This window comes from Nicotiana attenuata, unplaced genomic scaffold, assembly GCF_001879085.1.
Source record: "Nicotiana attenuata strain UT unplaced genomic scaffold, NIATTr2, whole genome shotgun sequence".
Lineage (NCBI taxonomy): Eukaryota > Viridiplantae > Streptophyta > Magnoliopsida > Solanales > Solanaceae > Nicotiana > Nicotiana attenuata.
This window is the reverse complement of record NW_017671150.1, coordinates 144,769-160,306: the sequence shown is the minus strand read 5'-3', so window position 1 is coordinate 160,306 and position 15,538 is coordinate 144,769.

Here is a 15,538-nt window from a genome sequence, read left to right as displayed (position 1 = left end):
CAGACTGTATAGAGAACCAGGTTCTCTATGAGTTTCCACTAAAAATACTAATGAACCAAACTGTATAGCGATCTGGTCCTATATCAGTTCCCACAGTGCTAACTACTGAACCAATATGTAAATGAGACACAGGATAAGTTCCTACTGTATAGAGAACCAGATTCTCTATCAGCTCCCACTTTAAGCAACAGACTGTAAAACCAACCAGTATAGGGAATCAGGTTCTCTAATTGTTCCACAGTAGCTCGGCAGTAAGTAAAGAACACAGAGGATTTAACGTGGAAAAATCCCAACTCAAGGGGACAAAAACTACGACCTATACTTGTAGGCTTTCAACTTCACTAACTTGTAAACACCTATTACAAGCCACTTTGTAATGACTCTATTACAAAGGATTCAACTCAACTAACTTGTGGTACTTTCACCCCAAGCCACTTTGTGACTCTCTAGTTACAAAGACTTTAACTAACATGTGATACTCTCACCACAAGCCACTTTGTAATAACTCTATTACAAAGACTTCAATCACTCTAACTTGTAATAACACTATTACAAGCCACTTTGTAATAACTCTATTACAAAGGCTTTACAACTCGACTAACTCTAGCCAAGACACAAACTTAGAGGGTTTGTGATTTTGGGTTTCCTAAAACACAGCTTCTAAGAAATAAAGATAGGAGTTACAATTGAAGAACAAATAACAAAGACTCAACAAACCTAATGACTTAAGATATCTTTAATATTGGATTCGGTCCTTGAGGTTGCAGTAGCTTTGTTCTTGAGAGAGGCTGTGGCAAGCACTTGAGAGAATATTTTCGTTTCAGATTTTGCAAGTGTTGGAGAGGAATGTCTTGTGCCTTGCACCGGGTTTATACTACAAAAGACATCACCTTAGTGACGTCAAATCTTGGTTAGTTCATGCCTCTTCTCAATGGGAAGTGACTGATGCACTGTCTGCTGCACTGTTGCATGTACAGTTTTACGCAGTCACTTTCTGTAGTTGCTTTCCTGTTGTACAATTGACTTATACTTCTATCAGGGGAACGGAACACCAAGGGATCAGGTCCCTAATCTGGTTCCTGTGAATCTAAAGGCACACCGCCCAAATTATCTTGAGTCGATTAACTTGAATGATTGTACCAGGCATGCTTCAGGTCCTTTATCCGGTTCTCTCATGAAGTAAGTTGTTTTACCTTCCTTAATTGTATTTATACGTGTGTGACATCACTTACAATGATGTAAGCAAGGTAGGTAAAAAGCCTTCCATAGAAAGTTGACTGCTGCACTGTTCCTGTGCAGTAGCGTGTGTAAGCAGCAACTTTCCTGCTGGAGAGTTGACTTCATACAGTCTCCTCGGGAATTGGTAGGGACCTGTTCCCTCAGCTGTTCCTTCCACTCTGAAGAGTTGAGTTATATCCCACGCTGGATCCCAACTTGGAACTTTGTGATCTCAAGGTCTTGTAAATGTGCAACATGTTCCTTATCTGGTTCTGGATGGTAAGTTTGTTAGATCATCAAAACATAAAGTAAAGTACTTATGCCCAAGGTACTTGTAACCTATCAATTTCCCCCTCTTTGATGTCGACAAACTTAGAATTGATATTCCCCCCGAGAACAAGATCTCCACATTGTTCCCCCTACGAATTAGCCATATTCCTCATGAGAACTGAACCTAAGGAGCTGATCACAACTGGTTCCTCAAGACTGTTTGGCAAATCATCAAAACTCAACGTACCATAACTTATCAATTTGCCCCTTTTTGATGAATGACAAACCCAGAATTATTCCCCCTGAGAATCAGATTCCTTACATGCACTGATCACATCTGGTCCGTACCCAGTTCGTTGAGAATGTTTGCCAGTATCAAAACATGACATAGTGTAACTTAAATCAATTTCCCCCTTTTTGATGATGACAAACCCGAAATTATTATTCCTCTTGAGAACCAGATTCCTCACATTTTTCCCTCTGGATCAGACCTATAATCAACATATTGTCAGCAACATTCACCCTGCGAAGCAGAGCCATCTTTCATGCACAACACAACATATCAATTCGATTTTGTTCCTCCCCCATGTTGACACCTATATAACTTTCATGCACAGCTATCTTTCACCAAGCAGAGCTAACTTTCACACCCATGTTGACCTATTTAACTTCCCCCTTTTGGCATCATCGAAAAGAATAACAGAAGAAGCACAACCAAAAAGAAGTTCAGCAACATTAACTCAGGACACTTGGGCAACACAGCATAAACAATAACAAGAACAACAAATGAATGTCAATGCACAAAATAGAGTGATTGCCCGTAGTGGAGTAATTATAATAAAAGAACAGTAGTTTCAACAATACATAATATGACAATTTAAACAACTGAAGTACCAATGTCATCAAATATAGGGATCAAAAGAAGATAAGAGTTCAAGGGAATTTGGAAGGAGTGAAAGACATGGATCACTAGGCAGGAGGAAAAGTAAGGGGCTAAGGCCTTAATGAGCTTGTTCATTCGTTCATTTACTCTCCTTTGATCAATGATCATCGGCTCTCTCAGTTCCTCCACATGTTTCCTCAATCTTTCATTCTCACCCTTCAACTTAGCATTCTATTCTGCCAAGGGTCCTCGAGGACCAGGTTCTCAACCTATCTGAGTAGGTTGAACCATCAATCAGATCACCAAGAATCTCCCCAAGCTTCGTCTCATCAAGAACAGACTCAGTCCCATGCACATATATCATCATAGTATCACATAAAACATAGAAGATTTTACTTCTTCTTTAGAAACATTGGGACTTGGAGGAACAAAATGGTGATTCTATTTTTGGGACTCAACAATGTCAAGAATTTCCTCCATTTTTTCAGCAATATCAGAGTCAACACTCTGCCTTACAACACTTTTTGAGACTTTAAAGTTTTCTCCCTCCAAACCTAATGGCTCAACCTTTTGCTTCTGTAAGGAACCAGGTTCCTCACTTACACTACCCTTTCTATCCCTGAGCAGCCATGTATCCTCTTCTTCTTCTCAATCTGTTTACCCTTATCAGCTGCTGCATCTTTCTCAGCCAAACCCCCCATTTTTTTAATTCTTTCTCACAGGTAAAGATTTCATTTCATTTTCTCTTCCACAATCACATCAGCAGGTCACACCACTTCATCATCAATCAGCCTACTTTTCATCAATCCTTTTTACTGGATCGGAAGTTCGTTTATACACAGAACTCAAAGAGAAAAAGATCATCATTAAAATGAACTTTATGAGAAGGACTTGAGGGATCAAGTTCCTCATTCAGTTAAGGATTCCACAAATCCAGCAACAACTTCAGCCTCAGCTCTAGAATATTAGATCTACCATGTTCCCTTTCAGTTAAACTTCTATCAAAATCTACCAAAGAATTCTTGGGGCTTTGATTCTGATGGAGTTAGGTTTTTGGAAAGTGAGAGAGTTGGGTTCACTTCTAGCATATTTGGAAAGAAGGATTATTTTGAGACAAGGTTGATTTTGGTTATGAAGAAAAGAATCGGTTTTATTTGGGTGTAAGATAGAGAAGTGCCTTTTTAGGGCAACGGGTCAGTTTAGAAAAGGTTTAACATTTTGGACTTCAAAAGTTAGGAGGAGAGGCAGGAAAAAGGCAGAAACAAATAAATGACATGACACTTCAGCAGCTTAAAAAGGCATATAAGTATTGAAGAGACTACTAACCTGAGTCATAGGAACCAGGTTCCGTGACAGTTTTGTGAAAATTTTGAGCAAAGACTCCTAGAAGTGCAATGTCACTCTTACTTGTTTTTGTCCTGAAACTGCCATATGTGTATATCTCTAACAGTGTAGATTTGAGTTAGATGTCGCCGAAAAACACTTTTTAGCATTGTAACTTTCCTTCTTAACATAGCCAATCATCGAGGGACCAGGTCCTCAGTTGAGCTTGATCAACCCCAACTTCAAACGATTTCTTTCAAAATGTTCCCTGCTTAGCGCCTTGGTGAAGATGTCTGCTACCTGATCCTTCGTCTTCCAGAACTTCATACAAATCAAAACCTTTTCAACATTGTCCCTTGGGAGTTTGCTTCACTTGTCAATCTAAGAAGAAATTCAGTTCCCCCATCATACTCATTTCTAACTCACTTTCCATGAGTTTTGCAAATTCTTCTCATAAAGAGTCAACTGTTGCTCCAAGGATGATGCCATCAACATAGATCTGCACAATGAGTAGGTTCCTTCCTCGTTTCTTCAAGAAAAGGGTGTTGTCAATTTTCCCTCTTGTAAAGCCATTTTCTAGAAGGAATTTTGACAACCTTTCATACCAAGCACGGGGAGCCTATCTCCTATAACAGTTCTGTCAGCAGGTCGTGGAACCAGGTTCCACACACTGTTCCTCTCAAGTTGACGGAGCTCTTCTTGCATAGCTGCTTAGAAATAGGTTGAATACCCGAGTCTAAGGATGTGATTACATTTTGAAGGGGTGTGGACTCTTTTGCTTCTAGTTGGATACTTGAACTTCAGAATTTGATGGACCAGGTTCTTCCATATGTGAATCATCATTGACATCAACAGAATTATGACTTCCACTATTGTGTTTTGCATCAGGAGTTCCTAATGCTGCATCTCCAACTCTTTCTTCAGCTTCAGTGGTAGTAATTGGGGTACCAGGTTCCTCTTGAGAAGTGGAAGAGGATGTGACATTGTCTACACTTGCCTCTTTCATCTGGCTCATCATATCAGCCTTGCCATTTGAAACATCAGATATTTCCCTTAGCACATGCATCACACACTCTGTGCTTTTTTAAGTTTGACTTGAGCAGACCACGAACCAGGTCCTTCTTGACTAATTTGTTCAGCAGCGTGAAACTTGCATGACCCAGCCTTCTGTGCCATAGCTTAGCATTATCATTAACAGCACTCAGACAACCAAGATACCCTTGTCATAGATTTGGGAAATATCCAGCAAGCTATACTTCAACCCCTTCACGAAGTACGCATTTTCAATAGAGTGGGGAAGAGACTCCCAGATCCTTCCAACTCCCATAATGTATCCCTTCTTGCCATTTTCAAAGTATACACTCCCTCCTCGCAGGGCCTTCAGTGAAAGGAAATCATTTGTTCTTCTAGTTATGAGCTTCTAGCAGTTGCTATCCATGTGCCATTATTGACTGCTCCCTTTCACTGTTCCCTGCACACTAAATCAATGATTAGACTTAGGAACCCAAGCCATCTTGGATCCTTATAATGATAGAACGGGCGGATCAAACTTCTTTTTGCCCATGCAGGCAGCACATATTTTCTTTTCAGGGAACCAGGTTCCTCATAAGTACGCCTCTTTTCAACAAAAACTTTGTTTTTCTGCAAAGACTGAATTTTAACTTTACAAGAGTCCTTGTAATGACCTGTTTGACCACAGTGAGTGCACAACCTATTATCAGCCACAGTTACATACTTCCTATTGGGATTATAGGAGGCTTTAGCCTTTCGGAACCCGATGCCTTGCATGTTTCCACCATTACTCTTGTACATAGACATTATTACATCAGAGGATCGGGTCCATTTAAGTGACTTATCAAGATCATTTTTAACCCTTTTTAAATCCTCCTGAAGTTGTCTATTCTTTTCAAGCTCAGCAACAAGACTTGTGTTAATTTTCTTAAGCTCACTCTCAAGCTCAAGTTGAGCCTTTCTAGCCACTTCCTCTCCCTCAGTGTTGTCCTTCCATTTTTTTGTTTGTTTTTTCAACAAGTTGTGTTCTCTAGCTACTTCTTCCGCTTGTTCCCTTAAATCTACAATGGAAACGCCCATATCATCCCTTTCTTGCTCAGTAACTACAATTTTCTCTACTAGAGTATTTTTTTCTTTGCTAAGGTTCTCTATGGTTTCCTTCAAGTCATCAGCCACTACCATCAAATTATCTCTAGACTGTTCAGCATCTCCTAGCTCTATGATTAGGGCATCTTTATCATTAACAAAACTATAATATGTATCAATTAGAACATTTGCTAATGACATCAATTTTTTCGAAGAGTAGGACTTCGGATTTCTCTGAACATCCCTGAAAGTTACCTCATCATTGTCATCCTCTTCATCCTCATCGGACTGAGTCATCAATGCAAACAATGAATCATATTCCTTTGCTTCATTTTCCACTGTCATCATGGAGCTGCTTCCTGCATCTGGTTCCTCTTCTGATTCACTGGAGGAGTCTCCCCATGTAGTAAGAGCTTGCTTCACAACATTGTCAGCTGCACTTTTTCGGCTGAATCGTTTGTTAGGAACCAGGTTCCTTTTTGCTACTTTGTCAGAGTTGTGTTTGTAATGCTCTTGTTTATGAAGAGGGCAGTCTTTAATAAAGTGTCCAGGCTTTCCACACTTATGACAGCAATCAATTCCTTTGAAATTCCTACTGGAACTTCCTTTCTTTGGGATCCCACCATTTTTACGAACCGTCTTCTGAAATCTTTGTGGTCTATTGGTTGATTGACTTTCCTCGAAGTTTGGTGGAGAAGCCATGTAGATCCTTTCTAGGTGTTAACCTTTTAGAAAGAACCCGCTCTGATACCAATTGTTAGAAACTAAGCGTCCACCAGACTGTATAGAGAACCAGGTTCTCTATGAGTTTCCACTGAAAATACTAATGAACCAAACTATGTAGTGATCTGGTCCTATATCAGTTCCCACAGTGCTAACTACTGAACCAATATGTAAATGAGACACAGGATAAGTTCCTACTGTATAGAGAACCAGATTCTCTATCAGCTCCCATTGTAAGCAACAGACTGTAAAGCCAACCAGTATAGGGAATAAGGTTCTCTAATTGTTCCATAGTAGCTCGGTAGTAAGTAAAGAACACATAGGATTTTTACGTGGAAAAATCCCAACTCAAGGGGACAAAAACCACGACCTACACTTGTAGGCTTTCAACTTCACTAACTTGTAAACACCTATTACAAGCCACTTTGTAATGACTCTATTACAAAGGATTCAACTCAACTAACTTGTGGTACTCTCACCACAAGCCACTTTGTGACTTTCTAGTTACAAAAACGTTAACTAACTTGTGATACTCTCACCACAAGACACTTTGTAATAGATCTATTACAGAGACTTCAATCACTCTAACTTGTAATAACACTATTACAAGCCACTTTGTCATAACTCTATTACAAAGGCTTTACAACTCGACTAACTCTAGCCAAGACACAAACTTAGAGGGTTTGTGATTTTGGGTTTTCTAAAACACAACTTCTAAGAAAGCAATATAGGAGTTACAATTGAAGAACAAATAACAAAGACTCAACAAACCTAAGGACTTAAGATATCTTCAATCTCGGATCCGGTCCTTGAGGTTGCAGTAGCTTTGTTCTTGAGAGAGGCTGTGGCAAGCACTTGAGAGAATATTTTCGTTTCAAATTTTGCAAGTGTTGGAGAGGAATGTCTTGTGCCTTGCACCAGGTTTATACTACAAAAGAAATCACCTTAGTGATGTCAAATCTTGGTTAGTACATGCCTCTTCTCAATGGGAAGTGACTGCTGCACTGTTGCGTGTACAGTTGCAGGCAGTCACTTTCTGCAGTTGATTTCCAGTTGTACAGTTGACTTATACTTCTGTCAGGGGAACACCAAGGGATCAGGTCCCTAATCTGGTTCCTGTGAATCTAAAGGCACAATGCCCAGATTATCTTGAGTCAATTAACTTGAATGATTGTACCAGGCATGCTTCAGGTCCTTTATCTGGTTCTCTCATGAAGTAAGTTGTTTTACCTTCCTTGATTGTATTTATACGTGTGTGACATCACTTACAATGATGTAAGCAAGGTAGGTAAAAAGCCTTTCATAGAAAGTTGACTGTTGCACTGTTCCTGTGCAGTAGCGTGTGTAAGCAGCAACTTTCCTGCTGGAGAGTTGACTTCATACAGTCTCCTCGGGAACTGGTAGGGACCTGTTCCCTCAGCTGTTCCTTCCACTCTGAAGAGTTGAGTTATATCCCACGCTGGATCCCAGCCTGGAACTTTGTGATCTCAAGGTCTTGCAAATGTGCAACAGGTTCCTTATCTGGTTCTGGATGGTAAGTTTGTTAGATCATCAAAACATAAAGTAAAGTACTTATGCCCAAGGTACTTGTAACCTATCAATTTCCCCCTTTTTGATGACGACAAACTTAGAATTGATATTCCCCCTGAGAACCAGATCTCCACATTGTTCCCCCTACGAATCAGCCATATTCCCCATGAGAACCGAACCTAAGGAGCTGATCACATCTGGTTCCTCAAGACTGTTTGGGAAATCATCAAAACTCAAAGTACCATAACTTATCACTCCCTCTCAGTTATTTGACTTGTATGCCACATAGCGCAATGTTGCTTAAATTTCTCAATTATGTGTGCTTGCTTTACTTGAGAGTTGAACAGAACCGTCTTGATTGAGTCATGTGCAACGTGTGTGTGAGGATTTGTGATTTTCTGTGCTATCCTATGTAGTCTAGAACTTGCCCCGTGTGTTAATTGAAGCGAAATTGTAAGTTGTGCTAATCTAGGAGATGACGTAGGCATTTTCTTGCTTGATCATGGATGTGCTTGTCACATAAAAATAAAATTTTCCGTTGCCAGCCCCGTTGAGCCTATAGACCTTTCTTTTGGCACCTATATTACAAGCCATACCCCTCTTTTGTTCTTAATTTGATATTGATTGAACCTTTACCTCCTAAGGCACTTAGTCGCTAAAAGAAGTAAGGTGAGATATTGGGGAGTATTTTTTTTGAGTGGAACCATGGAAGGTCCCGTTGGTGCACTAAAGTTGAAATCAAAAGTCACTAGTCGATGAACTTTAATGTATGGAGTGTGTGAAAAAAAAGAAGAAAAGAAAAAAAATGATAGTGAAAGTATGTAGAAAAATACACACCTCCAATTCTTAATAATTTGTGCTAGTGGGAGTATAGAAGTGCTTAATAAAAGTAAGGGCTATATTGCATATGGGTTGTGGCAAGTGAATTAGTTGAGAAGAATATGTACTTGAATTGTAAATGTAGTGTATTAAAGTTCTTAGGAAGGTTAGTCACTATTTCTAAATATATCACACCCGTCCCTTAGCCTACATTGCAACCTTAAAGTCCTAATTGATCCTAGATTTGGCTAGCTTAAATTAGTAGAGATATACACTACGGGCAAGCTTATGGTACGACCACGGGATGCATATAAATTCTTTGTGAGAGTGAGCGAATTTTGTTCAATTGTGTGATGTCCTTAATCTATATTCAAAAGCATATTTGAATGTGTGGACTAATCTATATTCACTCTTTTGTTTGTTGGTGAGGGCACATGATCTCATGAATGATTGGTAATGTTATAAACTTTCTTGTTGGGTGAGTACGTGAATTGAGGTTGCTTAGTGGTTACAAGTTGGCTTTTGAGGTTGAGTGGCGACAAATAGGTTGTTGGAATTGATTTGAATTAAAAGGTTATACTTAGGCATGCTTAAAAGGGAAGAATGTAAAATTTTGTGTGTTCATGCTTGTGTGCCGGTGTTGATCATAGTCAAGGGTATAGTGTGTGGTTAAAAGTTTAAGTGCTCCTCTATAATTGAGACTTATACGTAGTTGGGGGTTTATTGGATAGTCCCATTGCTCGAGGACAAGCAAGAGTCTAAGTGTGGAGTGTTGATGTTGTGCTTAAAGTATATATATTTGTATGGATATCACCTCATATCTTGCTATTGTTTCGTGGATTTAGGATGTAAAATGTGTTAATTTGATGTGTTTTCATGTGTAGGAATGATCCGGGAGCAATCGGGGGCGGAATGTGCGAAACTAGAGCCAGAATGGATGAAAACAGGGTAGGGGCATATTTCAGCGCCACAGGTGGCGCCCAGCCCTACTTGTGGCGCCAAAAACAGAATAAAAAACATTTCAGTGCCGTGGAGGGCGCCAGTGACGTGAAAGTTCTCCAATTTCGCCCGGGACACGGTTATTTCGGTCCTATACCTACCCAACACGTATAAAAGCAAGACTAAACTTATTTGTGAGGGGGAGACGCCACTTTTGAGGAGAATACACACGAGAAACATCGGGGAGCAAGAACATCTCAGATTTATTCATCTTTTTCTAGTATTTTCAATTATTCAACACTTATGAAATTGTTTGCTAGTATCACGAGTGGCTAAAAACCCATTATTCTTGGGTTGTGATTTAGCCATGAATATTGTTTTTTAACGTTGACTTAACCTTGATTGTAATTCACTAATATATGCTTGTTTCTTCAGTTCTGTGATTAATTGCTTAATTGTCTGGCCAGCAGTTAGGTTCTATTTACTATCTATGCTATGCTTGGGAAAGTCGTGTTTAGATTAGAAAAAGAATTGAAGAGAGCATGATCATAACCCTTAGGAGGGGGGGTGGGCGAATTTGTGGTTAGGATTGGAATATACCTAGTCACCGTGCTTAATTAAATATCGTAGTCTTAATGCATTCTTAATAGATTGATTTCATAGGAATATAGGCGTTAATCTATTTTGAATAGGCGAGTAGCACTTCGGGAGAAGGCTATGAGAGCAATTATCGATTACTTAGCAACCATGAGTGAATTGTATGAGAGGGAGAGTTAACTAGAACACAAAAAGATTGGTGAATCGATCACAACCCTGGAATATTTGTCTCTATTGAATACGTAACAATTATTTACTGCTTGATAATTTAGTTATAAATTAGAATTATAGTTTAGTATAATCACATTCTTGAACTTAATTGTGGCTTGACTGAATAACAATCTTGGTGTTTAGTGGATAGTTGATACAAGTCTCTGTGGGTTCGACACTTGACTTATCATTTTATTACTTGTACGACCACGTATACTTGCGAGTGCGTTTCCCACTACTCTTCTCCATTATGTAGATAATTCCCACTACTTCTCACCATTATAGTTGTAACTCCCACACCTCCATAACCTCCCCATAATCTTCATCCATGATCTCAAATGTTTAATGTCATTCTTTTTTATACCTCTATGTAATCCTATAAATAGAGGGTCTTGGCACCACACTGTACATACTTGACACACTTGAAATAAATAAGAAGCTCTCATCTCTTGCTCTCTATATTCTTGTCTATTTTTTTGTTTTATTATTTTGAACTAAGTTTCGTAACATCGTATAATTTATTGAAAAGATAGAGAATTTTTGTTCGTATACTTGGTGTAATTTAATTAATTCAGACAAATTATATAGAATCCTTTCTGTTAGAAAATATAGTGTGGATAGTCATTTGCATCCACAATCTAGAAATTTAACTCCCACTATTATCCGTAACTTCTACATGTCTAGTACTTATGTTTATAATTCTCACTATTTATTCATAATCTCAACGGTTATATGTTCATAACATTTCTTTATATTACCTTAATGCAATCTTATACATGGAGAATTTGGGCATCATATTGTATATACTTGGAAGAAATAAGAAAAAGCTCTCCTCTTATGTTTCTCTTATTTCTATCGTTTACACTGTTACGTTTTAGCTTGATTTCTTAAACACTTTCTACATTATTAATGTTACGGAATATCGTGAGTTAACTAGCACACAATCACACACAAAGCGAATACAGAAGAAAAATCAACACAAGGATTTAACAAGGTTCGGCTAAGCCTAATCCTCGGGGCAAAAGCAAAGAGAGTTTTTCACTATGAATGAGAAGAAAAGCACAATACAATCTTTAGGATCCCCAACTACAACCCCTATATATAGATCCCAGAAGGCCCTAAACCTATAAGAGAAAGGCTTCCCAATTTGACAAGGACTATAGATTTTCCTTTCCCAAATCTATTAGGACAATGGGTTTTCTAAACCTATAGGGACTATGGGTTTCCTAAAAATACAAGGAATTAATTCAAGCCACAAATAACAAATCTTCCCCTTGGCTTGAATTCCCTTCATCAACAGGAACAACGCCTCTCTACCTTGCCCTCAGCCCTCGCAAGGGCTCTATCCATTGGCGCACACATCAACCAAGTCTAAGCAACGCCTAAACTTGTTAAGAGACTCAATCACTTTAGCCATAGCACTAATCCGTCGATTTGGTTATGTACTCTGAATAGCTTCTGAGTAGCTATAACACTCAAATGCATCAACGATCTCTGCAACTGCCAAAGCAAATCCCACAGGATTCGTATATCCAAGAAGATTCCCATCAACTACGTTTGCAAACCTTTGCGGTCGGTTGATCACTCTCTGGTTGTTGTTGTGCAGGTGCATCAACATTATCATCTTGATCAATATTTTGCACCTCCTCCACTTCCTCTACTTTAGAACTAATGGGATAAGCTAGTGGAGATTCAATTTCTAGCTTTATGCGGTCACTGACACCACGATCTGTTTCTGCTATTGCCTTCTCCCTCTGACTGTCCAGTGAGGCAGGTTCATTGAATGTTACATCCCTACTAATAATTAGCCCTGGAGTCTTTTGATCTGTACTCCACAACCTATAACCTTTCACTCCAGTTGCATACCCTAGAAATATACGCTTCTTTGCCCTCGGCTCAAGTTTTTCATTCCTCACATGAGCATAAGCAGGACAACCAAATATCTTTAAATTTGAATAATCAACAGGCGAACCGGACCATACCTCAAAAGGAGTTTTGAACTCAATAGTTGTGGATGGAGATCTATTGACCAAATAACAAGCTGTATTGATTGCTTCAGCCCAAAAATCTTTGCTAACACATGAGTGTGAAAGCATGCTTCGTGCTCTATCACAAAGCGTTCTATTCATACGTTCTGCAATACCAGTGCGGTGTCTCACTATGTCCTCCCTGCTGCAGAAATTATCAAACTCAAAATTGCAAAATTCCAACCTATTGTCAGTTCGAAGATGCTTAAATTTTCTTTCCGTCTGCCTCTCAACCATCGTCTTCCATTTAACAAATGTCGAAAATGCCTCATCTTTTGTTTTCAGAAATACACCCACACCATCCTTGAGTAATCATCAATCAAAGTCATAAAATACCTGGCACCACTCTTGAAGAGAACTCTGTTTGGACCCCACAAGTCAGAGTATATATAATCTAACTTGTCTCTGGTCTTGTGCTCGACCTTCTTGATGAACTTTACCCTTGTCTGTTTACCAAACACACAATGCTCACAAAAATTCAAAACTTGATTTTTGTACCATTCAGCAAATTCTGCTTACTCAACAAAGACAATACATTATCACTCATATGGCCAAGTCGCAACTGAGACTGATTCAGATCATTTTTCCCAAAAGCTACAGCAGCTTCCCCTTCAACTACACTGTCCTGAAGATGATACAATTTAGAATGTAGTTTACCCTTCATGAGTACCATGGAGCCTTTACACACTTTAAGTATTCCATTCTCGGAGTGAAATTTATACCTTGATCATCCAAAGTCGAAAGAGAAATCAAATTTCTCTTTATCCGAGGAACATGCCAACACTCAATTGTTTCTGATAATTTCGTCGAACATTCTCAATTTGATGTTACCAACCCCCTCTACTGGTAATGGATTATCATCTCCCATATAGACAGTCCCACTCATTTGTTTGTAAGTTGCAAACCAATTTTTGTGTGGACACATGTGGAAAGTAGCACCAGAATCAAGAACCCAAGAATTTTTCCCATGACTAGAACTCGTAGCACAAACTTCCCCTACATAGTCACTATCATCAGAATTATTGCCAGTGTCAACAATATTTGCCGAATTATCTATTTTTTGCTTCCCTCTTTTCTCCTTCAGCTTAGGACAATCTCTCTTGTAGTGACCTTGCTCCCCGCACTCATAACAGTGTTGCTTCCTTGCTCTAGACTTTGATCTTGCGGTTGACTTTTTCCTGTTAAAGTCCTTTTGTTGTGTTCGTCCTCTAATCACAAGACCCTCGCCCTCAATTCTGTTGTCTGGAAAGCTCTTTTTCAACTCTTTTGATTTTAGTGCATTACTAACATCTTCTAGTGAAATGCTGTCTTTCCCATACAGCAGTGTATCGTCAAAAGTATTATCTGATACAAAGTATCATAGACTGTGGTAAAGAACATAACACAATCAAGGCCTGATCCTCACTCTCAATTTTGATATCCACATTCTTCAGGTCCATTATAATTGAATTAAACTCATCAAGGTGAGTTTTAACAGGTGTACCTTCGTTCATACGGAGAGGTATAACCTCTTTTTCAGGTAGAGGCGGTTTGTCAGCGATTTCTTAGAATACAGATCTTCCAGCTTCTTCCACGTCGTTGCTGCAAAAGTTTGTTCAGCAATTTTCCGAAGAACGCTATCTGTAACGCTCATGAAAATCGCACTCAAAGCCCTCTCCTTCAGGTCTTCCTTCTTTGTCTCTTTCATATCTTCAGGAAAATCCTCATCAATTGCTTTCCATAATCCTTGTAACACTAGGGACGATTTCATCCTAATCTTCCATAGACTGAAACTAGAACCTCCGTCAAATTTCTCTACTTCGTACTTGTTGAAGATGATGAATATAACTTAACCCTAAATTATGTGTAGAAACCCGAACCTTGCTCTGATACCAATTGTTGCGGAATATCGTGAGTTGACTAGCACACAATCACACACAAAGCAAATACAGAAGAAAAATCAACACAAGGATTTAACGAGGTTCGGCTAAGCCTAATCCTCGGGGCAAAAGCAAAGAGAGTTTTCCATTATGAATGAGAAGAAAAACACAATACAATCTCTAGGATCGCCAACTACAACCCCTATATATAGATCCCAAAAGGTCCCAAACCTATAAGAGAAAGGCTTCCCAATTTGACAAGGACTATAGATTTTTCTTTCCCAAATCTATTAGGACAATGGGTTTTCCTAAACTTATGGGGACTATGGGTTTCCTAAAAATACAAGAAATTAATTCAAGCCATAAATAACAATTAAGTTATACTTATCTTAGATATTTCCATATGATAAGCTTGCGTGATTTTTTGTATTCTTTATGAAATTGATATTTCAAAGTCGATTAATGTTATTTCTTTAACGGAAAAGGACCAAATAAAATCTTATACTATGAGAAAAGGTTTAAATATATCCCTCATTATATTTTCGGTCCAAGTATACCCCTGTCGTAATACTATTAATTCAAATATACCCTTTTTCCGTTAAATTTGTCCAAGGTGAACATCCAATCCTATGTGGCGCTAACATTTGATGAGGTGGATGCCACATGGCTTGCCACCTCAGCGCCCCTAACCTATTTTACCCCTCCCTTCTATTTATTTTTTCCATCACTAAACTTCTCTTCCCTCGAAGAAAATTTTAGTGGTGGAAAAACAAATATAGGGGAGGCGTAAAATGGCTTAGGGGCGCTGAGTTGGCATACCACGTGGCATCCACCTCATCAAATGTTAGTGCCACGTAGGATTGGATGTCCACCTTGGGCAAATTTAACGGAAGAGGGATATATTTGAACCAATACTATTACGAAAGAGATATATTTGGACCGAAAGTATAACGAAGGATATATTTGAATTATATTTGGCCCTTCTCCGTTTCTTTAATGCTTCATGCAGAAGCTCAAATCTGTCAATTTACAGTCAGCCATCG